Genomic DNA, 25,416 nt, shown 5'->3' with positions numbered 1-25,416 from the left:
TTTAAATTTGCAGCAATCCTCACGCCTCAGCTTTCTGACTGCTGAGATTACAGATATGAACCCCCATGACCAGCTCGTTCTTAGCCTTTTTAAAATAGTACAGTCTTAGAGCCAGAATTTGAGAAGCCCTTAACTCTTCAGCTTAATATCTACGGGATGATTTGAGGTCACGCTCCTGGGTTTTAGTTCCTTTTTCTTTTCTAGCCTCTATGACCTGTCACTTAATTGCAAGCAGGTATTTGAGGTAGCACATTCCTTCCTGTTTTTTCTGAAAATTGTTTCTCCTAGACACTTCTGAAGAGAACTGCTTGGCATTTAGGCAGGAATCCCAGGCAAAGTAGCCGCCGGGTCTGTATTCAGAATGTGCTTGCTGATAACGGCGTGTGTCTGAAACTCCAGCCTGGCCATAGGCCAGGGAGGAACGGATTCATTCTAGCAGTGTGGAGTTAGGACGGGTGCAGAGTCCACCACACTTTCCATTTCCACAGCCATCACACACTGTCGGATTTAGTAACTTGGTCAAGTTTCCAGTCTCTGGCGTTTGGGACCTCTGGGAAGCCCCAGGAGAGTTAAGAGTTACTTTAGGACCCTCCATAAAGGGAGGCCAGACTCTAGCAGTAACCACCCATCTAAAGAATGTGGGCCACCGGGGTGAGTGACCTGTGCTAGCGGGTCAGAGCTATTTTGAGCGCCAGAGGAGGCATTGGATTTTAGCTTTCCAAGGAGGGGGAGGGGAGGCCTGTTGTATGCCAAGCACTAAAAAATGGGTTACCTTCCTGCCCACCCACCCGGATCTGGCCCTAGTTTCTCCATTCATGTGAAGGGTAGGTTAACAAGGCCTCTTCCTTTGCAGTTCGGAGGGCGCTTCCTGAGTGTTTGAATGGTTTAGATCCCTCTTGCTTTTTGCTCGAAGAAAATTAGGGGGCAGTTGACTGGTGGCCTGCTGTGGCCGGACCGGTTCGCCGGCCTGTCCATACCTCGGTTTATTCTTTAGAAGTTGGGAGAGGTGCCCCTCCCCCACACCAACTACCAAGGGCTTCCAGCCACCCCGACCGGCTAAGGCGTGTCCCGGGACCCACTCGCGACTTCGGGGGCGGGGCCTCGACTTGGGGGCGTGGCCCTCGGGGGGCGGGGGCGTGACGGGCCAATGGGCAGAGAGGTGCGGGACGGGGCGGGGCCTGTGCGCGGGTGCGGCGCGCTGCGGGGTGAGCGACGCAGGCAGAAGCGGGCCGCGCGCTGAAGGCCAGTCGGCGCCGCTCGGGGCCGGCCGCGGGATTGGCTGCGGCACTCGCGTGTCAGGCGGTTGCTAGGCTCCGGCCGCGCGCCCCGCCCTCGCGCTCGGCGCCCTCTCACCGCTCGGTACGTGATCGCGCGGAGGCTGCGGCGCGGCGCTCGCGCTCCTGGGGCTCGGGGGCGGCAGCGGCGGCAGCTTCGCGCGGAGTCCCCGGGGAGCGGCAGTGGTGTCCCTGGGCCCGGAGGAGCGGACACCTGCCGCGGCCTGCCCGTGGCGCCGGGTGAGTGCGCCGCCCGGCTCCGCCACCGTGTGCTTGCCTGCTGGGGCCGTGATCCCCGCTGCCTCCAGCCGAGCCTTCCGCGGAACACCTGCTGCTGCTCCCTTTCGGCCCGGGGCGGGGACACGGCCACGGACGTCCTTGCGGGTGAGGAGGCGGCGCCGCCGCCGCCCGGGCGGAGCCGCCCCTCGGCTCTCTGTCCGGTGGATGAAGGCTCGAAGCGTTGGGCGGCGAGGCCGGAGCTGCGCGCCGCGGCGACGGGCCAGGCCTCAGCCCCGGCCCGCGCTCCCGGGAACGCGGGGCCTGCGCATCGGCCGCGGGTGTGTGCGGCCTGCGGGCTGCCTCCGGATTTCCAGGGGGGGGGGGGTCGCGGCCCAGTTAGGCGGCATCTCGGCTGTGGGGCTCCTGCCAGAGGCTGGGAAGGGCGCCGCCCCCGCCTCTTGCTTTGAGCTGCTCCGCGTCTTTGGGTTCTTTCCTCCCCCTCAGTTGCGCCTCTTTGGAAGCCTCCTTGACTACCTTTGCAGTGGGTATTTGGAAGACCAGGTTCATTTGCGAGCATATTTGGAAAATGCTCCCAGAGGAAACACCGTGTCGACTCAGGAGTCCTTTTGCCATAATTCCAAGTTCATTTATTGACAAACTCAACGGGCAATTAAAAATACATCTTTTAATCTCTACAATTTGAGGAGCTTTTGTTAAGTTGAATTACATCAGGATTAGTTTTCATGGTGGAAGACGAAGTTTTTGACTGGTCCACCTCGTCTGGGGCAGTACCTTTATAGCCTGGAGGTCTAACTTAAGAGTCCAGCCTGCTGTTTCCCGAAATAAGCGAGTAGAAGTTGTTCCTGGCGTGGAAGGCAGACTCGTGAAGTGAGGGTGATGTTTATAGGACATAACTCCGGATAGAGTTTGGGTGTGCTTCCAGATGTTTTGCAGAGTGATGGAGATGGGGTGTTGCAATTATATCAGCTTATATTGTGCTTAGTGGTCAGAAACATACTTTTAGAATGTTTCAGTTCTGAAAAAGAATTCCACAGTAAGGGGCTGTGGAGGAGTACAAATCGATGGTTTGAATATGAAGAATTCAAACTCTTTTTGCCTTGAAGTCAGGGACATAGCATAGCCTGCATGCTTACAGGACATAGGGGCTGGTGAAGAAATGAGGTTTCACTAGGGAGTTAGTGGCAAGGCCTGTGGGATCCTGTGTGAAGAAGGTGCGAGTGAGTAGCACTGTGCAGACGAGCACCCAGTGGGAACGTGAAATTTGCCTCTGTTGACAGTGTCGGCGGGACAAGTCCTCACTGTTCTTAAAAAACAAAACAAAAACTGATTTGGCAAAATGCATTCATTTAGCAAATGTTTTGCTTTACTACCTGACAACTTCTGGGTAGGCCTTGGAGAGCCATGTAATGCATCTTGTTTTACCTTTAAGAACTTACTTTGGGATTTCGTGAAGGAGAATCAGAACCTATGACTAGTAGCTGCTACCTACAGAATGTGCTTACATGATAGCCTGAAGAGAGAATTCCCGAGCTGTTGCCTTCAGGGTCAGCAAGAATTATCTGGGGGACATAAAGGCTTGTACACCCGGAACTATACATGTACACGAGTGTCTAAAATAGTACCTGGGAGTCTTCCAGCTAGACAGGTGGGAGCTCTGGGCAGTCTTTGCACATAGGAGTCCAACTTTAGAGGGTACAGGAGCCTGGGAATGCTTTTAATCATTTGAGTGGCATAATCCAGACCTGTGTTTAGAAAGATATGTTGGTGGCACTTAGGGAGTGGCCGAGAGAGATGTCAGGACCTCTGGTCAGCCACCCGAGAAGAGGGAGGAAGAGCCTTTGAGGGGAGACTGGAAAGGTAGTACCCACGGAGTGGCTAGCCTATGGGGGAGGGAGCCTGAGTTCAGGAATGTGCAGGCCAGAAGTCTAAGTATGACCAAGGGTCTAAAGCCACCTTTTTTGGAGATGGGGGTATGGCTCAGTTGTAGAGATTTTGCATATTATGGGTGGCGCCTTAAGTTTGAATCCTCAAAACAAACCTCCAAACCTTTTGTTGTTGAGACAGGGTCTTCTGAAGCTCAAGGTGGTTTAAACCCATTATGTAGTGAGGTTAGTTAACATTGAACTAGTGAGCCTTCTGCCTCTACCTCCTAAGTTCAGGGACAAGGCCTGAGCCACCATGCTTACTTACCTTTAAAACTCTTGACTGCTGAATGGGTGACTGACTGATTTGCTGGTCTGTTAGGTATTAAGAATGATGGGGTTTGGAGGAATTAGAGGGAGTTTACTTTGATTGGAAAGGAGAGATCTAGCATTTGATTGTTAAAAAACTTCTAGCTTGGTGGAGTGTGGTAGCTGTAAATCCTAGGATTCAAGGAGTCTGAGACAAAGAGAAAACCCTAAGATTCGGAGTTATAGGGCAGCCTGGACTATGTTGTAAGACCCTGTTTCCAGCTAAACATACCTCCCTTATCTCCTACTTGAACATGGAACATTATATTTCCTTTTTTTTTTTTCCCTCCGAGACAGGGACTAACTGTGTTAGCCCTGGTTGTCTTGGAATTCTGTAACCAGGCTGACCTTGAACTCAGAGACCTCCTGCCTCTGCTTCCTTAGTGCTGGGAGTAAAGGATCCACTATCATGCCTAGCATGTTCTTTTTTTTGGGGAGGGGGGGAGTGTTTCAAGACAGGGTTTCTCTGTGTAGTTTTGGTGCTTGTCCTGGATCTCTCGTTCTGTAGACCCCGCTGGCCTGGAACTCACAGAGATCCCCCTGGCTCTGACTACACCCCCCCCCCCCCCCCCCAGTGCTGGGACTAAAGGTGTGCACCACCCGGCTGTACTCAGTCTTTTACCTGCAGATGTAGATAGTTTCTCCTGCTTCCTGGGCCACTGACTGATGAGATGGACTGATACCTTTTGCATTTGAGGGCCTTGCATTTTGCTTTGTGTGTATTATGTGAGTGCACTCATACATATGGAAGCCAGAGGAGAATGGTTTTCTCAATTATGCTCCACGGTCTCTCACTAAACTTGAGGCTTGTATTTCACCTAAACTAGCAGTAGCTGGCTGGTTAGTTCTGGGATCTGCCTGTCTGCCCCTCCCCCCAATACTGTTATTTCTGGAGTTCTTACTTGGAGCACACATTCTAATCCACAGAGCCATCACTCCAGCTCCCTGAAATCTTTGCTAGTTGAGGAAATTGACTCACAGAAGAAAGAACAGGTCACACTCCACGCCTTATCACGTACATAGGATTTTTTGTTTTGCTTTCTCTATTTACTTATTTTTATTTTTGTGTATGCATGTGTGTCTGTGTGTATGGCTTGTGGGTATGGATGCCTGAAAAAGAGGTGTTGGATCCTCAGGAGATGGATTTACAGACAGTTCACAGCTCCCATGTGGGTGCTGGGATCTGAACTCAGGTCCTTTGGAAGAGCAACAAATGTTCTTAACTGCTGAGGTTTTTTTTTTTTTTTTTATTCTTTTGAGAGAAAGTTTCCTGTAGTTTAGGCTGGCCTCAAACTCCCTGTGTAGCTGAAGATGGCCTCAAACTTCTGATTCTCTTGCTTTCACCTTGTGAATGCTAGTACCACAGGTGTACACCACCAAGTCTGGATGATCCTTTTTTTTTCTTTTCTTTTCTATTTATTTATTTATTTATTTATTTATTTATTTTTGTGGTTTTTGTGGCAGAGTTTATCAGTGCAACAGTCCTGGCTGTTCTGGAACTCTCTATTAGACTAGGCAGGCCTTACTCATGGAGATCCACTTGTCTCTGCTTCCCAGTACTGATTCAAAGGTATGCTCCACAATGCCCGACTCATTCTATAATTTTTTAATTTCAAGAACATCTGAATCTGGAGTCATGCCTCCAATCCCAGCACTCTGGAAGTACAAGTGGTATGACCAGATGTTCAAGGCCACCCTCAGGTATACAGCCAATTTGAGGACCCTTGTACTTTTTTCTAGTTTTGGGTTATTATAAATAAAAATTTGCATACAGAGATCTTTGTTTATTTTTCTGAGCTAAATGCCCAGAATACAACTGCTGGGTTTTATAATAGTTAGATCCTCAGTTGGTTTTTGTTTTTGGTGCATTGAAATCCCTACATAGCCCAGGCTGGTCTAGAACTCTTTGTATCAGGATAACATTGAACTTGTGACATGCCTCCTGCCTCAGCCTTCTGAGTGCTGGGATTAAAGAAGTGTGCCATCACGCCCAGCATGAAACACTTTTAGTTGTATTTATTTTGTGAGTGCATGTGTGCGTGTTTGGGAAGGTTAAAAGAAAACTTGTGGGAGTTGTTCTTTCTTCCCACCATGTAGGTCCCCGTCAGGCTCGGCGGCAAACATCTTCACCTGGGGAGCGATCTTGTTGGCTCTGTATCATCATTCTTTCTGAGAGTCTTGCTATCTAGCCCAGGCTTGCCTCAAATCTCTGATCCTCCTGCCTCAGCCTCCCAGATGATGTTATTAACTGGTATGCACTGCCATACTTGGTTAGAATCAAGATTTAAACCCAGGCTGAATGTTTGACTCCATCTGCATTTGTTTTATTACACTGATAGAGGGTGCTCAGTTGAGTCTTCTCTGGTGACTACTTAGCTGGGATGTCTCGTGGTCTGGATGTAGGACAGAGTGATAATAGAAGTGATAGGGCCTCACATGGAACTTGAGAAACATGTCATGGGCCGTTCTCAGAATCCAGGACTTAGTTGAGATAAGGTCTCAGTGTAGCCCAGGTTACCCTTGAATTACTGTATAGCCCAAGGCTTTGAACTCTTGTTCTTCCTGTCTCCATCTCTAAAAATGCTTGAGATTATAGGCATACACAGTAGAAATAAAAAAATTTTTTTTGAGGTGATTGAGACAGTGTCTCACTATGTATCCTTTGTTGGCCTGGAGCTTACTATGTAAAACAATCTGGTCTCAAACTCAGAGATCTGCCTGTCTCTGTCCCTCCCCCCATGCTGGGATTAAAGGTATTTGCCACCATGTTTGGCCCACAGAAATAAAATCTTGTTGGGGGAAGCTAAAAAGATGGTTTAGTGGTTAAGGGCTCCTATTGTTCTTCAGAGGACCCTGATTTCATTTCTAGCACCCATATGGTAGCTCACAACCCTGGAACTGGTGTTACAGACAGGATCCAATGTCCCTTTCTGGCCTTTTTGGACACTAGGCATACACATGGTATATTCAGGCAAAATACCTATACACATAAAATAAAAATAACTTAAAAAAGCACTTGCCATTCTTGTGAAGGACCTAAGTTCAGTTTCCAGCACCCATGTGGAGTGGCTCCCAATTGTCTGTAACTCCAGCTCTAGGGAGTCGCAGCTTCCTAGCTTCTGTAGGTACCTCTGTGCATGTGCAGACACAGGTACATATTTAAAAATCTCGGCTGGGTGTGGTAGTGCATGCCTTTAATTTCAGAGCCTGCTCTACACAGAGAGTTCCAGGTTAGCCACAGCTACACAGTGAGACCCTGCCTTAAACAACAACAACAACAACAAACAAACAAACACAGCTTTTCAAGCCCTATGCTAGTTGTTCTGTCACCATGTTGAAATAAGCTAAGGGCTTAGGCCCTAGTGTAGCTGAAATTTTCCTGTGTCCTGCCCAGTCCACAGCCACTCAGACCCAAGTAAATATACAGAGGCTTATATTAATTAAAACTGCTCAGCCATTAGCTCAGGCTTACCACTGACTAGCTCTTACATTTAAACTCAGCCCATTTCTGTTAATCTATATGTTGCCGCATGTTCCATGACTTTACCTGTGTGCTTTACATGATCCATGGGTGGCGGGCTGATGTCTACAGACTCAGCCTTCCACTTCCCAGAATTCTCGTCTGTTTATCTCACCTATACTTCCTGCCTGGCTACTGGCCAATTAGCGTTTTATTTGTCAACCAATCAGAGCAACACATTCACAGCATACTGAACATCCCACAGCACCCTAGGACCTGGTTGGAGAACAAACTTCAGCTGAACTTTCAAGAAGTGTTAGTTTTCCTGGTGGTGGTAGTGCATACTTTTAATCCCAGCACTGAGGAGGCAGAGTCAGGTGGATCTTTGTGAGATCGAGGCCGGCCTGGTCTACAGAGCGAGATCCAAGAAAGGAGCAAAGCTACACAGAGAAACCCTGTCTTGAAAAACCAAAAAAAAAAAAAAAAAAAAACAGGAAAAGAAAAAAGAAGTGTTAGTTTGGTGAGAGCAGTAGTAGGAAGGTCAGTATCTGTGGTAGGAGAAATACAAGTGCAGGCAAAAGACTGGACACTCACAAGGGTTCTGGAAGGTTAGGTTGGAGCAGATTGCTGCATAGAGGAGCTTAGAGGAGCTGGGAGCCCTGAAGGTCTTGGAGTACAGCTGTGATGTGATCAATTTCTGCTTTTTTTTTTTTCTAGACAGGGTTTCTCTGTGTAACAATCCTGAGATCCACCTGCCTCTGCCTCCCAGGTACTGGGATTAAAGGTATGCACCATCACCACCCAGCTTTTTTGTTTGTTTGGTTTTTTTGATACAGGGTTTCTCTGTGTAGCCCTGGTTTTCTCCGGACTCATCTGTAGACCAGGCTGGCCTTGAACTCAGAGATCCTATTATTCAGAGCTGGAGAGATGGCTCAGCAGTTAAGAGCATTGGCTGTTTTTCCAGAGGTCCTAAGTTCAATTCCCAGCACCCATGTGGCAGCTCACAAATGTAACTGTAGCCTTATGGAATCTGATTCCCTGTTCTGGTGTGCAGACGTACATGCAGACAGAACATCCATAGACATAAATAAACCTTTGAAAAAAGAAGCATTAGTCATTGCTTTGGTTCTATGGGGAGACAGTGGACTTGAACAAGTCAGTAGTAAGAGTGAGGTAGAGGGAAACAAGGTCCAAGGTAGGGCTTTTGTAAGTGTATGGGACCTGTTGAGTGGAAGGTCAGGCAGTGACCAAGCAGAGACTTGGAATACAAGAGTTACCACTTTGGCCACAAAGAACACTTGTATCCTTGTAACTGGAAGGATACTAGGCAAGGACTTAACCACTGAACTATATCCCCAACCATATAGCTGCTTCTCATCCCTCAGTTTGGTTTTTGAGACAAAAAAAAAAAATTTTTTTTAAATGTTTTTTTGAGACAGGGTTTCTCTGTATAACCCTGGCTGTCCTGGAACTCAATCTGTAGACAGGTTGGCCTTGAACTCAGATCCTCCTGCCTCTACCCCCCAGTGCTGGTATTAATGGTATGTACAACCATCGCCCAGCTCTCTTGATGAAGGGTTCAGTTAACATAGTGTAATTGCAAGTGGCAACAGGCCCACTTTATGAAAGGTTAAAAAAAATGAGGCTGGGCAGTGGTAGCACACGCCTTTAATCCCAACACTCAGAAGGCAGAGCCATCTCTGTGAGTTTGAGGCCAGCCTGGGGTACAGAGTGAGATCCAGGACAGGCACCAAAGCTACACAGAGAAACCCTGTCTCAAAAAACAAAACAAAACAAAACAAAAAAAGACTTAGCTGGACATAGTGGTGCATGCCTGTAATCTTAGCACTTTCTGTCCTGGGAGGCTGGGAAATTCCAGGCCAGTTTGGGCAACATAGATGGTGAGTGAGACTGCCTTACAGGAGAAAAAAAGGGGAGAAGTATTTAAAATAAGGGGGGGGGGGCTGGAAAGATGGCTCAGAGGTTAAGAGCACTGGCTGTTCTTCCAGAGGTCCTGAGTTCAATTCCCAGCACCCATATGGTGGCTCACAACCATCAATAATGAGATCTGGTGCCCTCTTCTGGCCTGCAGGGATACATGCGAACAGAACACTGTATACATAATAAATAATTAAATCTTTAAAAAAAAAAAAAAAAAGAGCAGCTGGGCGGTGGTGGCCCAGGCCTTTAATCCTAGCACTGGGAGGCAGAGGCAGGCGGAGCTCTGTGAGTTCGAGGCCAGCCTCGGCTACAGAGTGAATTCCAGGAAAGGTGCAAAGCTACACAGAGAAACCTTGTCTTGAAAAAAAAAAAAAAAAGAAAGAAAATAAGAGCAAGGCCTAGCCTAGATAGGAAGTCAGTTATGAGAACTTTGTTTCCTTATCTGCCTTTTAGACTTGAGTACTTGAAGATTGTGATTGTGTGTGGGTTACAAACCTCCAGAGTGTCAGATTAAATAGAGACCTTGTCTGAGCATCGAAGCGCAAGAGGACTTGAAAGAGTATTGAACCTCAGAGGACTTTGAAGTAGGAGTTAATGCAGGTAGGTTGTTCTTAGTGTGTGCTGTGTGTTGGTTCAGGATTTCCCCGCCTTTTCACCTCTTTCCACTTAAGAACATTTCTGTATCTTTGCCACCATTTTTAAGCCTTTTTTCTTTTCTCTTTTTGAGACAGGGTTTCTCTATACAGGCTTAGAGATCCGCCTGCCTCTGCTTCCCGACTGACTGCTGGAACTAAGTGTGCTTACTGAGTGTGCGCCACCACACTCAGCTCTAAGACGTTTGTTTGTTTGTTTGTGTTTTTGAGATGGTCTCACTTTGTAACCCTGGCTGTCCTGGAACTTGTTCTGTAGACTGGGTTGGCCTCGAACTCATAGAGAGCCATCCGCCTCTGCCTCCGCCTCCCTAGTCCTGGGATTAGAGGCGTGTGCCACTATACCCAGCTCAGCCTTTCTCATTGGATCCTTTTACTCTCTTTGCTCCTGTTACATTGTCAGCACTGCGGGCTGGGAGTAAGGTGATGGTCCTGCTGTCATGTCACTGTAGGGTATTCAAGCAGTCTTCCTAGGTTGGTGTAATGGTACTGTAATTCCAGCTCTCAGGCTGAGACTGAAATTAGAGGCAGCCTGTGCTACATAGTAAGGCACTGTCTCAAAATGTAGACAATGTCCCACCAAAACCAAAGCCACCCAGTGAAGATCCCCAGGTAGCCAGTGGAACAAAGCAAGCAGTTCTCCAGAGAGTCACATGCTCACTCTTCCACTAACCGTCCATCTCTTTGACTCTGATCACTACTAATACTGCTCAAATAGCAGTTTCTATAAATAGAGATTTAGAGTAGTTTACAAAATTGCACTAGCTAGAGGGCCTAATTTAGCTTTAATGAATAGTGTTTCCTAATTTTCTGTTGCTTGGGTTTGATAACTAAGCAATTTTTTTCTTTCTTTTTTTTTTTTTTTTTTTTTTTGATTTGGGCCTTGGGTGGCGAGATGGATGGGCTGCAGTGGCCCAGGCTTAGGAACTACAGATAGCAATGATGATAGTCATTCTGTGAAGTCAGTTTGTACAAAACTTGAGCAATATAGTGACTTCATCTGACTCACATTTTCTTTTATTTGTTTTTTTGTTTGTTTGTATTCCTGGCTGGTCTGGAACTCACTGTGTAGGCCTGGCTTTCTACCTTTGCTTTTCTAGTGCTAGGATGATAAGCTTGTGCTAATATGGTGGAATTTTGACTTAAATTTTTATGCATATGTATACATACGTGTGTGTGTGTGTATATATTTTTTAAAAAGATTTATTTTTATGTGCATTGGTGTTTTGCCTACATGTATGTGTGTGAGGGTGTCAGTTCCCCTGGAACTGGAGTTACAGTTATGAACTGCAATTTGGGTGCTGGGAATTAAAACTGGGTCCTCTGGAAAAGCAGCCAGTGCTCTTAACCCCTTAGCTATCTCCCCAGCCCCCGTGTGTCTGTTTTTAAATTGTGTGTGTGTATGATGTATTTGTGGGGGCATGCATATGTCATGGCATGCATGGAGGCCAGAGGACAACTTTGTGGAGTCAGTTCTTTATTTTGCAGATACCTTACCACTGATTTATATTTTTACCCTAGATACATATACACATAAACAAATATATATGCATATATGTCTGTCTGTCTATCTATCTATCTATCTATCTATCTATCTATCTATCTATCTATCTATCTATCTATCTCTATAAATGAGTCAGGGTCGTGTATCTCAGGCTATCTATCTATCTATGAATGAGTCAAGGTCGTGTATCCCAGGCTGTCTGTCTGTCTGTCTGTCTGTCTCTCTCTCTCTCTCTCTCTCTCTCTCTCTCTGAATGAATGAGTCGGGATCGTGTATCCCAGGCTATCTATCTGTCTATCTATTTATGAATGAGTCAGGGTTGTGTATCTCAGGATGTCTGTCTATCTATCTATGAATGAGTCAGGGTCATATATCACAGGCTGGCCTCAAACTCACTGTTGGAAGACCAAACTTGCTAAATAACAGAAGGTGATCTTCAATTCCTGATCCTCTTGCTTGCATCTCCCAAGTGCTAGGATTGCAGTGTGCACTGCCACACTCAGTTCATAAGTGCTGGGGATCAAACCTTGGGGCTCGTACATGTTCAGTAAGCACTCAGCAAACAGCTCCATTTCCAGCTTGGACAGAATCAATACTTTAAGAACAATTAGACTAAGAAGGTATAGCTGAAAAGGTCTGTGAAATGATTCAGCAGTTAGATTCTTGCCGTCAAACTGGACAACCTAAGTTTATCCCCAAAGACCCACATGATGGAAGGAAAAAACTGACTCCCACCAATTGTCCTCTGACCTCCACATAAACTGTGGTATCTCCTTCCCAAAAATGTAAACCCCCTCCCCTTTTTTGTTTTAGAGACAGGGTTTCTCTGTGTAACAGCTCTGGCTGTCCTGGCTGCCCTGGAACTTGCTTTGTAGATGAAGGTGGCCTCGAACTCACAGAAATCCACTTGCCTCTGCCTCCTAACTGCTGGGATTAAAGGCATGTGCCACCACCAGCAAAACAAAATAAACCTTATTTAAAGAAATAGCTCAACTGGAGCCAGAAGTAGGCACATGCTTTTAATCCTAGTACTTTGGAGGCAGAGGTAGGTGGATCCCTGAGAATTCTAAGCCAACATGGTTTACATAGAAAGTTTCAGGCCAGTTAGGACTATGTAGTGAGACCCTATCCAAACAGCAGCAAACCCAAGCTCAACTGAAGAGACTAGAAAGATGGCTCAATTGTTAAGAGCACTGGGGAAGCCAGATTCAGTTCCTAGCATTCACATGGCAGCTAACAACCATTTAGAACTCCAGTTCCATAGGATCCATTGCCGCCTTCTAGCCTTCATGGGTACTACAAACTTGGGAACAGACAAGTTTTATATATATATGTAAAACACCCATACACATAACAAAGCAAAACACCTATACACATAAATATAAATAAAAATAAATATAAAAAATAAAAATAGCCGGGTGGTGGTGGTGCACACCTTTAATCCTAGCACCCGGGAGGCTGAGGCAGGTGGATCTTTGTGAGTTCGAGGCCAGCCTGGTCTACAGAGCTACACAGAGAAATCCTGTCTCGAAAAACCAAACCAAACCAAAACAAAACAAAACCTTAAGAAACAAAAACAAAACTCAGCCAGGTGTAGCTGCTCAAGCCTGTAACCTCAGTACTGGGAAGGCTAAAGTAGAATTGCTCTAAAGTTTAAGACAAACCTGAGCTACTTAGTAAATTCCAGGTTACCCTAGGTTACCAACTAAGACCTTGTTCAGAAACAATTCCCCAAAAAAAGGAAGAAGAAAAAGACAAGTATCCAGAAGATCATTCCCACTAAAATCATGGTTTTTAAAATAATCATAGAGAGGCTGATGATGTAGCCCAGTTTGGAGAATTCTTATTGCTAGGTATGCATAAAGCCCTGGGTTCAATCCCCAGGACTACATAAACCAGGGATGATGCCAACCTGAGTCTTAGACACAGATGCGCATGCACTTACTGTTCTTGCAGAAGATCCTAGTTAGGCTCCCAGAAACCACATGGTGGCTCACAGTCATCCATAACTTTTTAGTTCTAGGGGATCTGATCCTTCTGACCTTTGCTGACACCAGGCACACATACAGTGTACATACATATATACATACATGCAGACAAACATATACATAAATAAATATAAAAACAGGAAAAAAGAGCCGGGCGTTGGTGGCGCACGCCTTTAATCCCAGCACTCGGGAGGCAGAGCCAGGCGGATCTCTGTGAGTTCGAGGCCAGCCTGGGCTACCAAGTGAGCTCCAGGAAAGGCGCAAAGCTACACAGAGAAACCCTGTCTCGAAAAACCAAAAAAAAAAAAAAAAAAAAAAAAAAAAAACAGGAAAAAAGAAACCCTAAATGAAAAATGAACACTGCTGTCCCAACACTTGCGAGGTGGAGGCATTAGGATTAGAAGTTTAAGGCCAGCCTCAGCTACGTAGCTGAGTTAGAGGCCAGCCTGGGCTATATGAGAACCTGTTTCAAAAAACTCAGAGCTGAGCATGGGATCTTCGATCTTGGGAGGCAGAGACAGGCAGATCTATGTGTGTTCAAGACCAGCCTGGTCTACATAGAGAATTCCAGGCTAGCCAGGGATACATAGAAAGACCTTGTCTCAAAAAGTCAAAGTGGGGTGGGGTCACTGAGAAAAACAAAACAAAACTGGGAATGGTGCCACACACTTACAATCTCAGCCCTTGGAAGGTGGAGGCAGGAGGATTTGAGTTCAAGAGTGATCTGGGCAACATGAGATGCTGTTTCAGAAAATCAAAACAAAGCGTAAGGACTGGGGAGGTTGCTCAGTTAATCAAGTACTTGCTGTATAAGCGTGAGGCCCGAGTTTGATCCCTGGCCTCCATCAACAGCTGGTTATGGTGGTAAGGGCTCTACAAATCCTAATGTCCAGAAGGGAGAGACAGGTGGATCCCTGAAGCTCACTGGCCATAACCTAGAGTAACTGTCAGGCCTCAGGTCTGAGTGAAAAATCCTGTCTCCAAAAACAAGGCAAGCATCTCCTGAGAAATGGCACTCAGGGCTGCTGACTGGCTCCACATGCACACAGCACAGCACAGCACTTCCCCCAACATCTATCTGCACTGTACACCTACAAAGAAAAAAATAGATGTTGGAATTAATTTTACATCTTTGCTATCTGAAACTTCGTAAGTTTTGGTCTTGAATGGACTGCATAAAACATTTCATTTCCTTACAGTGGTCTTCTGACAAGCAGGGTGACTAATGGGTGAGATAGGCAGCAGACTAAAGTGACATTGTCCACTCCTTCGGTGTTGGTTAGGATGGTGTAATTCTATTTCAGTTTGGGTGCTCACCAGTATTCTTCTTTTCTGTTCCGGCAGGGCCTCTGCTCTCCAGGAAGATAAAGCTTTCAAAGCTGCCTGGCACTGGAAGGTGAGGTAAGACACTTGAAAAGAAAAAGTTCTGCAGAGGAGAGAGGAAGGAGAGTGAGCTTCTTGGCAACACGACTGACCATTCCTTCCATTTGAAGGCAGCCGCAGTGGGGAGAGGGCACTGTCACACAGCACCTTTATTTATTCAGTGGCTCGGGGTGGAGCCAAGGGTCTCAAGTGCCTGGCAAGCAGCACTCTTCCCCTGAGCTGCACTCTCCTCTCACCATGTGGGCCCTGGGGAATCAAACTCAGGTCTTCAGGAGTGTTGGTAGGGGCCTTTATCCAGGGCTGGTCCAAGGGCCCAAGGGTTTGTAATGTTTGTAGAACAAGTCCACATGCTCCCCCCATCTTTAAGGGTATGTGCTGCCACAGATTTCTTTCTTTCTTTTTTTCTTTTTTGAGACAGTCACAGCCCTTGGGGAGTTAGAGGAGAGCTCAAGGGCACGTGAAACACTTGGAAAGGTGTGTGTGTGTGTGTGTGTGTGTGTGTGTGTGTGTGTGTGTGTGTGTGTGTGTGTCATGTTCAGAGAAGCAGTGGCCAGTGCCCAGTTTGGTTGCCTTTTTTGGCATTTTCTCTTCATTGCTACTGATGTTGTTTTGTACCTAAATGTGGACGTCTACACCAAACTCCCCTTACCGAATTCTTTTTACTGATTGGTATATATGTTTTGGAACAATTGATTTTTTTTTTTTTTTTTTAATTTCTTTTTTATTATGAGACAGGGTCTCAGGCAGTTCTGGGTGGGTTAGAACTCTGTATAGACCTTGCTGGCCTGAAACTCTCAAACTTTAGGATTAAAGGAGTGTACCATCACATTGGTCCTGAAAAAAAAATTTTTTAAAAAGATTTATTTATTTATTATGTATACAGTGTTCTGCCTGCATGTGTCCCTGCACTCCAGAAGAGGGCACCAGGTCTCACTACAGGTGGTTGTGAACCACCATGTGGTTGCTGGGAATTGGTCCTCTGGAAGAGCAGCCAGTACTCTTAACCTCTGAGCCGTGTCTCCAGCCCAGTCCTGAAATTTTTAAAGAATTTTTGTTGGGCAGTGGTTACGAATGCCTTTCTTTAATCCCAGTACTCAGGAGGCAGACACAGGTGGGTCTCTTGAGTTTGAGGCCAGTCTGGTCTACAGAATGAGTTCTAGGGCAGTCAGAGCTACACAGAGAAACCCTGTCTTGAAAAACAAAACAAAAAAAGTTAATTTTTCTTAGGTTAGTATACATAGTATGGCTTTCAAAATAATGAGGTTTGAAGACATTACTCCTTTGATTTTGCAAGTGTTGTGGTTATCTTCTGTTTTATCCTTGGTAATATATATCTCCCTCAGGCATCCCAAGGGCACATAGGGGATTGCTTAAGAAGATTCCAAAGTGGGGGGTGCTGGAAAAATGGCTCAGCAGTTAAGAGTACATGCTGCTCTTTCAGAACATCCAGGTTTGGTTTTTATCATTCACACAGTTGCCCACAACTATCCAGAACTTCAGTTCTAGAGTATCCAACACATGGCCTCCGCAGATACCAGGAATGCGTGTGGTATACAGACATACATGCAGGCAAAACACCCTTGCACATAAAATAAAAATTAAAATTAAGAAACAAAAAACAATGAAAGTGATTGTAATTTTCTATGGTAGAAATGAAGTTCTGCATCGGTTGTCATAAATACCTCTCTTAATTAACTCACATTATTCTCTAAGGCTGCATCGGTTCTCCAGCTAGTTTGCACGTGTATTACTGGGGATTGAGCCCAGGGCTTGAGCATGCTAGGCAAGCGATTTACCACTGGGCTGCCCAGCCTCTTTAAATTATATTTTGAGACAGGATCTTGGTAAGTTCCCAGGTCTAGCTTCCAAGTCTCTCTTCAGCCCAGGCGACCTGTAACTTAACTTACCTTGGTCTTCCAAATTCTGGGATTACAAGGGCTGGAGAAATGACTCAATAGTTAAGAATTTATACTGATTTTCCAGAAGACAGTTTGATTCCCAGGACCCACATCAGACAGCTGAGAACCACTTATAATTCCAGTTCCAGTGGATCCAATACCTTTAGCCTTCAAAGGCATGTGCACTTATGTACACAAATCCCTCCCCATACAAGTTATTAAAAACAGAGTAAATCTTGAGATTCTAGGATTTCAGGCAAAAGAGTCTTCACCCCTGGTCTCCAGCAAAATTTTGTCAAGAAAAATGTAGGAAATAGTCAAATTCTTATTATTTATTTATTTATTTATTTATTTATTTATTTATTTATTCATTCATTCATTCATTCATTCATTCATTCATTTATTTCCCTGTTTTTCAAGACAGGGTTTCTCTTTGTAACCCTGACTGTCCTGGAACTAGTTCTGTAGATCAGAATGGCCTTGAATTTACAGAGATACACTATCCTCTGCCTCTTGAGAGCTGGATTAAAGGTATGTGCCACCACTGCCTTTATGAAAATAATCAAATTCTAAATGGCATTTTTAAAATTTGGATATTAATTAGAACCTTGGACATCTTTTTTTTTTTTTTTTTTTTTTTTTTTTGGTTTTTCGAGACAGGGTTTCTCTGTGTAGCTTTGCACCTTTTCCTGGAACTCACTTGGTAGCCCAGGCTGGCCTCGAACTCACAGAGATCCACCTGCCTCTGCCTCCCGAGTGCTGGGATTAAAGGTGTGCGCCACCACCGCCCAGCTTGGACATCATTTTTTGGACACTAATCTACTATGGAATATTTACATAAAACATCCTTTTCATCACTATGTATGATAGTGTATATTCTGTGTCTGTGTATATTCTCCTCCTGGAGCTGGGATATCAGCTTTGCATCAAATATGCCACTTGCTCAGGTAGCCTTGCTAAATACTGTGTTTTATAGTAGAGTCAAGTCTACTGAGCACCTCTTGAGCAGGGCTAGGTTCTGGATAGGGAAAAATAAAGTAGATTGTAAGTGTCTTATAATTTTAGATCTTTGAGCGGGGTTGGAAAGATTGAATTGCCTGAATGGGAAAATTTGGTAGGAGAGAATAAGAGAAGCTCTTTATTAAAGATCTAAAAATAGAATTCATTAAAGTCACAAACAGATAACAGTAGGATTGCTGTCTCACCCTTTCCTGCACTAGGTTTAATGCTCCCAGCTGTTTCGTCTGCTTACCTGCAGAAGATAACAAGATTTTGCCAGTAGGTTAAACAGTATAGACCTGCATGCAGCACTGAGTGAGGAGGCCAGTCCGTGTAGACCTGCGACGCTGAGTAGGCCAGTCCGTGTAGACCTTCGACACTGAGTAGGCCAGTCTGTGTAGACCTGCAGCACTGAGGAGGCCAGTCTGTGTAGACCTGCAGCACTGAGTGAGGAGGCCAGTCCTTGTAGACCTGCAGCACTGAGTAGGCCAGTCCGTGTAGACCTGCCTGCAGCACTGAATAGGCCAGTCTGTGTAGACCTGTGACACTGAGTAGGCCAGTCTTTGTAGACCTGCGACACTGAGTAGGCCAGTCTGTGTAGACCTGCGACACTGAGTAGGCCAGTCTTTGTAGACCTGCGACACTGAGTAGGCCAGTCTGTGTAGACCTGCAGCACTGAGTGAGGAGGCCAGTCCGTGTAGACCTGCGACACTGAGTAGGCCAGTCCGTGTAGACCTGTGACACTGAGTAGGCCAGTCCGTGTAGACCTGTGACACTGAGGAGGCCAGTCTGTGTAGACCTGTGACACTGAGGAGGCCAGTCTGTGTAGACCTGCAGCCGATCTGAAGCTCTCATTTCTGTCATAGTTTGATTGGGTTAGGTTACAACATGATACTTTGACTCAAAAAAAAGGAGAAAATGACTGAAATCCTTGGGACAGGAGGAAATCTTTAGAGGAGTTGATTGTTCTGTCTCATTGTCATTCTTGAACAGACAGGGCTTGCCCGGGTAACTTGTATTCCCAAAGCCCTTAGTATTCTTTTCCTTCTATTTGGGCATTACTGAGTAGAAAGGCCTCCTCTATAGGCTGTCTAGTTTTCCTGATTTAATTGATTGCACCTCAGGTCACCTTTCTAATTTTTTTTTAAGAGGAGGGGGTTCTCTCTGATCTTAACAGCTGAAGAAGAAAATGGCTTTCTTCCTGTTTAGGCCCCTAGTGCCCCAGGCTGCCAGTGCCCTTTCCCTCTGTGGTGTGTGGGGGTGGAGGAATGTCCTGGCCTACCCTCTTCCATCCTGTCATGGGGTTCCAGGGATAATAGGGTCTATTGTGGGCTGTGCCCTCCTTCAGTGTCGCCGCTCTGTGGCCTCTGTGTCTGGGCTGCTGTAGTAACAGGGTGTTGTGGGGCTAGGCTTGTTTCACCACGCTGTGTTGCTGTGGAGGGTTCTGGAAGAGGACGCTTATACTTTGGCTCTGGCTCGGCACTTGGATATTTTGTTGTGCTTTCTTTTTTTGTGTGTGTGGGGGATAGGGTCTGTCTTTTTTTTTTTTTTTTTTTTTTTTTTTTGGTTTTTCCGAGACAGGGTTTCTCTGTGTAGCTTTGCGCCTTTCCTGGAACTCACTTGGTAGCCCAGGCTGGCCTCGAACTCACAGAGATCCGCCTGCCTCTGCCTCCCGAGTGCTGGGATTAAAGGCGTGCGCCACCACCGCCCGGCTTGGGTCTGTCTTTGTAATACAGGCTGGCCTTGAACTTGAAAGCCTCCTGCCTTCAAGTATAACATCACACTTAATTTATGCCATGTTTTTTTGTTTGTTTGTTTGTTTTTGTTTTTCAATACAGTATTTCTCTGTATAGCTGTGGCTGTCCTGGAACTCACTCTGTAGACCAGGCTGGCCTCGAACTCACAGAGATCTACCTGCCTCTGCCTCCTGAGTGCTGGGATTAAAAACGTGCATCACCACTGCCCAGTTTTTTTTTTTTGTTTTTTTTTTTAAATTAAAGTTTATGCCATGTTCTAATTTTTGTTTTTGAGATACTGAGGATTCAGATCCAGGGCCTTGCCCATGCCAAGCAAAAAGTGCTACTACCACTGTTATTACATTTGAAGCCCCATGTATCTTGATAAACATTCCCTTTTTGTTTTGTTGAGACAGGGTCTCTACGTAGCCCTGGCTGTCCTGGAATACACTCTGTAGACCAGGCTGACTTTCACAGAGATCCACCTGCCTCTGTCTTCTGAGTTGTGGGATCAAAGGCATGCGCCACCACACCCTGCTTCTTGATAAACATTCTTGTGAAGCCCTGGTGGGCCTGAGCCTTGTAGCAGATCTGAGGCCGTGTTTGGAGAAGTAGGTCTGCTGCTTCCCAGGGTGGCTGAGTGTGTAATCACAGGAGGTTGGGCCCTCCCCCAACCATAACACATAGGATTGATTTATTTGTGGATGAAATTGCACATTTAAATCTATTTATTTGACTATTTTGATTTTTATTGATGCTAAAACTCACTGAAGATGTTAAATGCTAGATTATGGTTCTCTAGATATGGAAGAAGGCCTTGAACAGAAACTTTTTTTTCTGGTTTGATGTTGGAGGGAAATTGAACCCAGACTGTGTACATGTTAATTAAGCATGTACCCTACCACTGAGGTACACCCTTAGCCCCAGATTTTGTTGTTGTTTTTCGAGACAGGGTTTCTCCATGTAGTTTTGGTGCCTGTCCTGGAACTTGCTCTGTAGACCAGGCTGGCCTCGAACTCTGAAATCCTGGCTCTGCCTCCTGAGTGCTGGGACTAAAGGCATGCACCATCGTAGTTTTCTTTAAAAAACAGATTTGTGATGGGCATGATGGCACACACCTTTAATCCCAGCACTCGGGAGGCAGAGACAGGTGAGTCTCTGAGTTCAAGGCTATCCTGGTCTACAAAGTAAGTTCTAGGGCTGCCATGGCTGTTACACAGAGCAACCCTGTCTCAAAAAAAACAACAGCAGCAAAAAAAACAAAACCCAAAAACCAGGTTTGTTCTGGTTATGGATGTTTTTCTCTGAGATCAACTTACCTTAGTAACTTTTTTTTTTTTTTTTTTTATTAAAGATTTATTTATTATGTATACAGTATTCCCTGCAGGTCAGAAGAGGGCACCAGATCTCATTACAGGTGGTTGTGAGCCACCATGTGGTTGCTGGGAATTGAACTCAGAACCTTTGGAAGAACAGTTGGTGCTCTTAACGACTGAGCCATCTCTCCAGCCCCCTTAGTAACTTTTGTTCCTGACCCTGGGCCACTGTGTCCCTGGGGAAATTGTATGAGGTTTTCTCTGTCTCTCTCTCTCTTTCTTTAGGATTATTGGGTTCATGGAGAGTTAGATGTGTGACCTATTGTACTTATTGGGTTCTGTGAAGGGTATCTGAGCATGTAGGATAGGGGCCAGAGGAAGAGGCTGAAGGTGTTGCTCTGTGATTGCAGATACCTGGTGAGGCTTTGGAATGGTCCTGGAATTCCTTCTTGATCTTGTGAGTAAAAGACTCCAGTCTGTCTTTCCTGGTATCTCTCCTCTGCCTCTCTAGTGTCCTCTTCATTCCTTTCCTCCCTTTTGTACAATACTAGGCAAGTGTTTAAACAATGAGATAACACCCCCAGGCTGTTCTATCCAACTCAACCTGTTTTATCCTCTGCCTGAGCAGAATATTGTTTCTTCCTCTGTTACAGGATTAAAAGCACCATATCATTTTTGCCAAGTGAAGGAATAAAACATATGTACCATGGGAGCTAAGTTTGCAAACGCTGGCACTTGTTACAAGGGGGGTTTCTAAGGGAGAAGTCTCATCATATGAGGACAGTTTCATTTCTCTTCCATATACATAAACCCTTGCTCCGGACAATCGGACCTCATCTCCTAAACAAACAAACAAACAAAAATATCAGCTCAACTTTTTCACTCTTATTCTGGGCTCTGTACCACCACCACCCGGCATCTAGGGCTTGGTGAAACTGTGGTGTTGAGTCATGACTCCTCAGAGATTGATTAGGTCTGCCTACCCGGTGAGGGCTGCTGCTGTTGGGCAGGACAGGCAGGATTTATGGCATGAGCATCATTGTGTTGGACAGTGATAGCAGTGCCCTCAACAGTAGAGACCTGGGCTTGAGGAAGAAATCTTCCAGGTAGACCCTAAGATCCTCCCTAATGTGACTTTAGGCAAGGCCTTTGACTTCTTTTTGTTGTTGTTGTTGTTGCTATTTGTTTGTTTTCTAAGACAGGGTTTTCCTACGTAGCCTTGGCTGTCCTGGAACTCACTCAGTAGCGTGGTCTGAATGATGCCTGCATCTTTCTGATAATTGGTACTTGTTATCTGCCCCTTTTTATTATGTATAAATTTATGTATAAATTGTGAGATATCTAATGAAAGCTGTAGATTGGGAGATGGAGAGATGATTCAGTGCTTAAGAGGAGTTACTGCTTTTACAGAGGACCTGGGTTGGATTCCCAGCACCCAGATGATGGTTTACAGCCATCTGTAACTCAGTTCTAGGGGACCCACAGCCCTTTTTTGACCTTAGCAGTAAGCATGCCTGTGGCACACATACATATACATGCAGGCAAACACTCACACACATAAAATCTGTTGGTTTTTGTTGTTGTTTGTTTTGTTTTTAAATTTTTATTTTTTATTTTTGGTTTTTCAAGATAGAGTTTTTCTGTGTAGCCCTGGCTGCCCTGGAACTTAATATATAGACCAGACTTGCCTAGAACTTACAGAGCTCCATCTACCTCTGTTTCCTGAGTGCTGGTAATAAAGGTATATGCTAGTACACCAGCCCTAAAATAAATAATAAATAAGTTTTGTTTGTTTGTTTGTGTTTCTCTGTGTAATAGTCCTGGCTGTCATGGAACTTGCTTTGTAGACCAGGCTATCCTCAAACTCACTGAAATCTGCCTGCCTCTGGCTCCCAAGTGCTGGAATTAAAGGCGTGCGCCACCACCTGGGCCAATAAAGTTTTGAAGAAAAAGGAAACAAGTAGGGCCTGGAGAGGTGGCTCAGTGGTTAAGAGAGCTTGTTGCAGCTGGGCGGTGGTGGTGGCGGCGCAGAACTTTAATCCCAGCGCTCAGGAGGCAGAGGCAGGTGGATCTCTCTGTGTGTTGGAGGCCAGCCTGGTCTACAAAGTGAGTTCTAGGATGGTCAGGGCTACACAGAGAAACCCTGTCTCAAAAACAAAACACGGGGGTGGGGGGTGGGGATGGGTGGGGGGTGGTGGGGTGGTGGTGGTGGTGGTGGTGGTGGTGGTGGTGGTGGGTGGGTGGGTGGGTGGGGGATGGGCAAGCAAGAGCCAGTGAGTTTGCTGCTTTTCCAGAGGACTCAAGTTTGGTTTCTCCAACCTCTTCCTCTCCCCACATCTTTTAGCATACTCCTTTTTCCACAGAATCTGAAGCACAATAGCAGGTCATCCATCTGACTGCCTGAAGCCAATACTCCGGGGGAGGAGAGGGTAGATGGCCTCTGTCTGCTTCTGGAATCACAGTATATGTCGTATGTTCATTTCCCCTAAAGATATAGTGCTCCAGGGTGGGTGACTGGATTAAGATTATTTTATATTTTATAAGTAATTTTCTGTTTTGAAACAGAATCTCACTATGTACCCCAGGCTGTGTTTGAGCCCACAATCCTCCTGCTTCATCCCCTTTAAGTGTTAAGAGTTGTTTTTGGAGACATTGTTTCTATTGTAGACCAAGTTGGCCCAAACACAGAATCTTCCTGCTTTGTCCTCTCACATGTTGGGAGTTATTGGTGTGGGCTACTGTGGCTAGTTGCAAGTATTTTTAAAATTATTTTTTTTCTGACATTTATGTGTGTGTATGTTTGTGTACGAGGTAGGTGTGTAGAGGTCAGGGGATAGCTTGTAGAAGTTGTTTTATTTTCCATCATGTGGGTGCTGGGGGATCAAGGTGAAGTTGTCAAGCTTGGTGTCAAACACCTTTACCTAGCTGCCCCCCCCCCCAATTTTTTAAAATTTTATTTTATTTAATTATTAATTTACTTAAAATATTTTTAGATTTATTTATTCTGGGTTTTTCTGTTTTTTGGAGGGGGGTGTTGGTTTTTTTTTTTTTTTTCCCAGGGTTTCTCTGTGTAACAATCCTGGCTGTCCTGGAACTTGTTTTGTAGACCAGGTTATCCTGGAACTCACAGAGATCCGCCTGTCTCTGCCTCCTGAGTGCTGGGATTAAAGGCAGGAGCCACCACGCCCAGCTTGCAAGAGGAAAATTCTGGATGCTTTTTGTGGTTGATTCACTTCCCCCTTCTCAGCCCTGCCCCTTTTCTTCTTCTTCTTCTCTTCTCCCCTTAACTGTCAGATCCCCTGATTGTTCTTTTCTGCCTCTGGCCTCATCTCTTTGGCCATCTTTTCTCCCTTTTTCCTTTTGTTGAAGAGTGTCTGAGTGGACAGAGTCTGAGGATTGGAATACGGGTTCCTACTGCTCAGGTGCTCACCACTTGGGGGACTCTGGAAGCCTGTGTATCCCCTCTATAAAATGAGGAACCATTCTTTATGTTTTAAAAGCTACTTTAAAGATTTTCATTTTATAAGCTTTTTCTGAGTGTCAAGGCTATTTTAGAGGGTTTTCCTGTTTCTTCATATAGGAGATGGTTTTAGCTGTAAGGAAGAGAAGGGAGAACAGTTAGAATTCAGTGTCTGCTTACATCTACTCCCTCAACTAGGTGGGCAGTCTCTGTGGGAAGATGATCGTGGCTTTACTTGCTGGTCTGAGTATAGAAACTTGCCTCACAGGCTGGACACCTAGCATGTATCTATGCTATCTGTATTTTACAGTTAATTCACAATTTCATTTATTTTACACTTAAATAATGAGAAAGTTTTTTATTTATTGTATGTATGTTTGTGTATGCTGATCTATCTTGGCAGCCACTTACATTTGTGTATATGTGTGTATATATATATATATACATATAATATATATATATACATATACACACACACACATATATAGACATGTGTACACACACACACACACACACACAATTTATTTATTTATTTGTTTGTTTTTCAAGACTGAGTCGCTCTATTTAGTCCTTGCTGTCCTGGAACTCACTTTGTAGATCAGATTGGCCTCGAACTCAGAGATCTGCCTGCTTCTGCCTCCCAGGTGCTGGGATTAAAGGCTTGCGACACCACCGCCCGGCTACCTACATAATTCAGATTTAATGTATATTATAGTAGTGCAAGCCTGAGGTTGTTTTTTGTTTTTTTGTCTTTTGAGACAGGTTCTCATTATATAGCCCTGGGTGGCTGTGAACTTGCTTTGTAGACTGGTCTGGACTCAAACTCACAGAGATCTGCTGGCCTCTGCTTCCCAAGTGCTAGGATTGAAGGCATGTGTTACCATGCCTGGCTTCTTTCTATTTATTGGTGATAGAATGGATTGATCTCATGGATTTATGTATGTGCTAAGCACATGTTCTACCACTGAGCTACACCTCTACACTTTAGACTAGGTGCTCCCTTATTTAGTGGAGCTAGACTACCTGCCTGTTACAGGTCTTGATGGAGTTCTTTACTGCTTTGGTACATTCTCAGCACTTAGTTTTTGTTTTCTTGATTTTAACCCAAGTTTTCTGAGGGCTGTCCTTCAGGGAGAAGAATGTAAACAATTTCAGTCAGGGAGATGTGGGCAGTGCTGGAAAAAGGGCTGGAGAGGCTGCTGGGTACTGCTGATTAGCCCTTTGTATGTAGGAGTCGGTGTTAGGCTGTCAGCAGCAGTAGTGAGGTGATGAATCTTCTGTGTTGAAACTGAATCACCTTAATTTGATTAGGTCAGAACCACATCAAAGGCAGGAG

General features: G+C 45.3%; 1 protein-coding gene across 9 annotated transcripts in view; it reads left to right on the top strand.

The window, feature by feature from the left end:
• Positions 1-1,222: 1,222 nt before the first annotated feature.
• The window catches only part of Dag1 (dystroglycan 1), a 67,046-nt gene continuing 42,852 nt past the window's right edge, over positions 1,223-25,416 (top strand). The window contains exons 1-3 of one of the 9 annotated variants that reach the window (XM_076577020.1): positions 1,223-1,359; positions 14,633-14,689; positions 21,031-21,077. The gene's annotated coding sequence lies outside the window, so the exon portion shown is untranslated. The other 8 variants (XM_076577021.1, XM_076577019.1, XM_076577018.1 and 5 more) reach the window with 8 other exon arrangements.

Source organism: Peromyscus maniculatus, chromosome 7 (genome assembly GCF_049852395.1).
Source record: "Peromyscus maniculatus bairdii isolate BWxNUB_F1_BW_parent chromosome 7, HU_Pman_BW_mat_3.1, whole genome shotgun sequence".
Classification (NCBI taxonomy): domain Eukaryota; kingdom Metazoa; phylum Chordata; class Mammalia; order Rodentia; family Cricetidae; genus Peromyscus; species Peromyscus maniculatus.
Note: the sequence above shows the minus strand (reverse complement) of the source record. Positions and strands in the feature narration are given on the sequence as shown.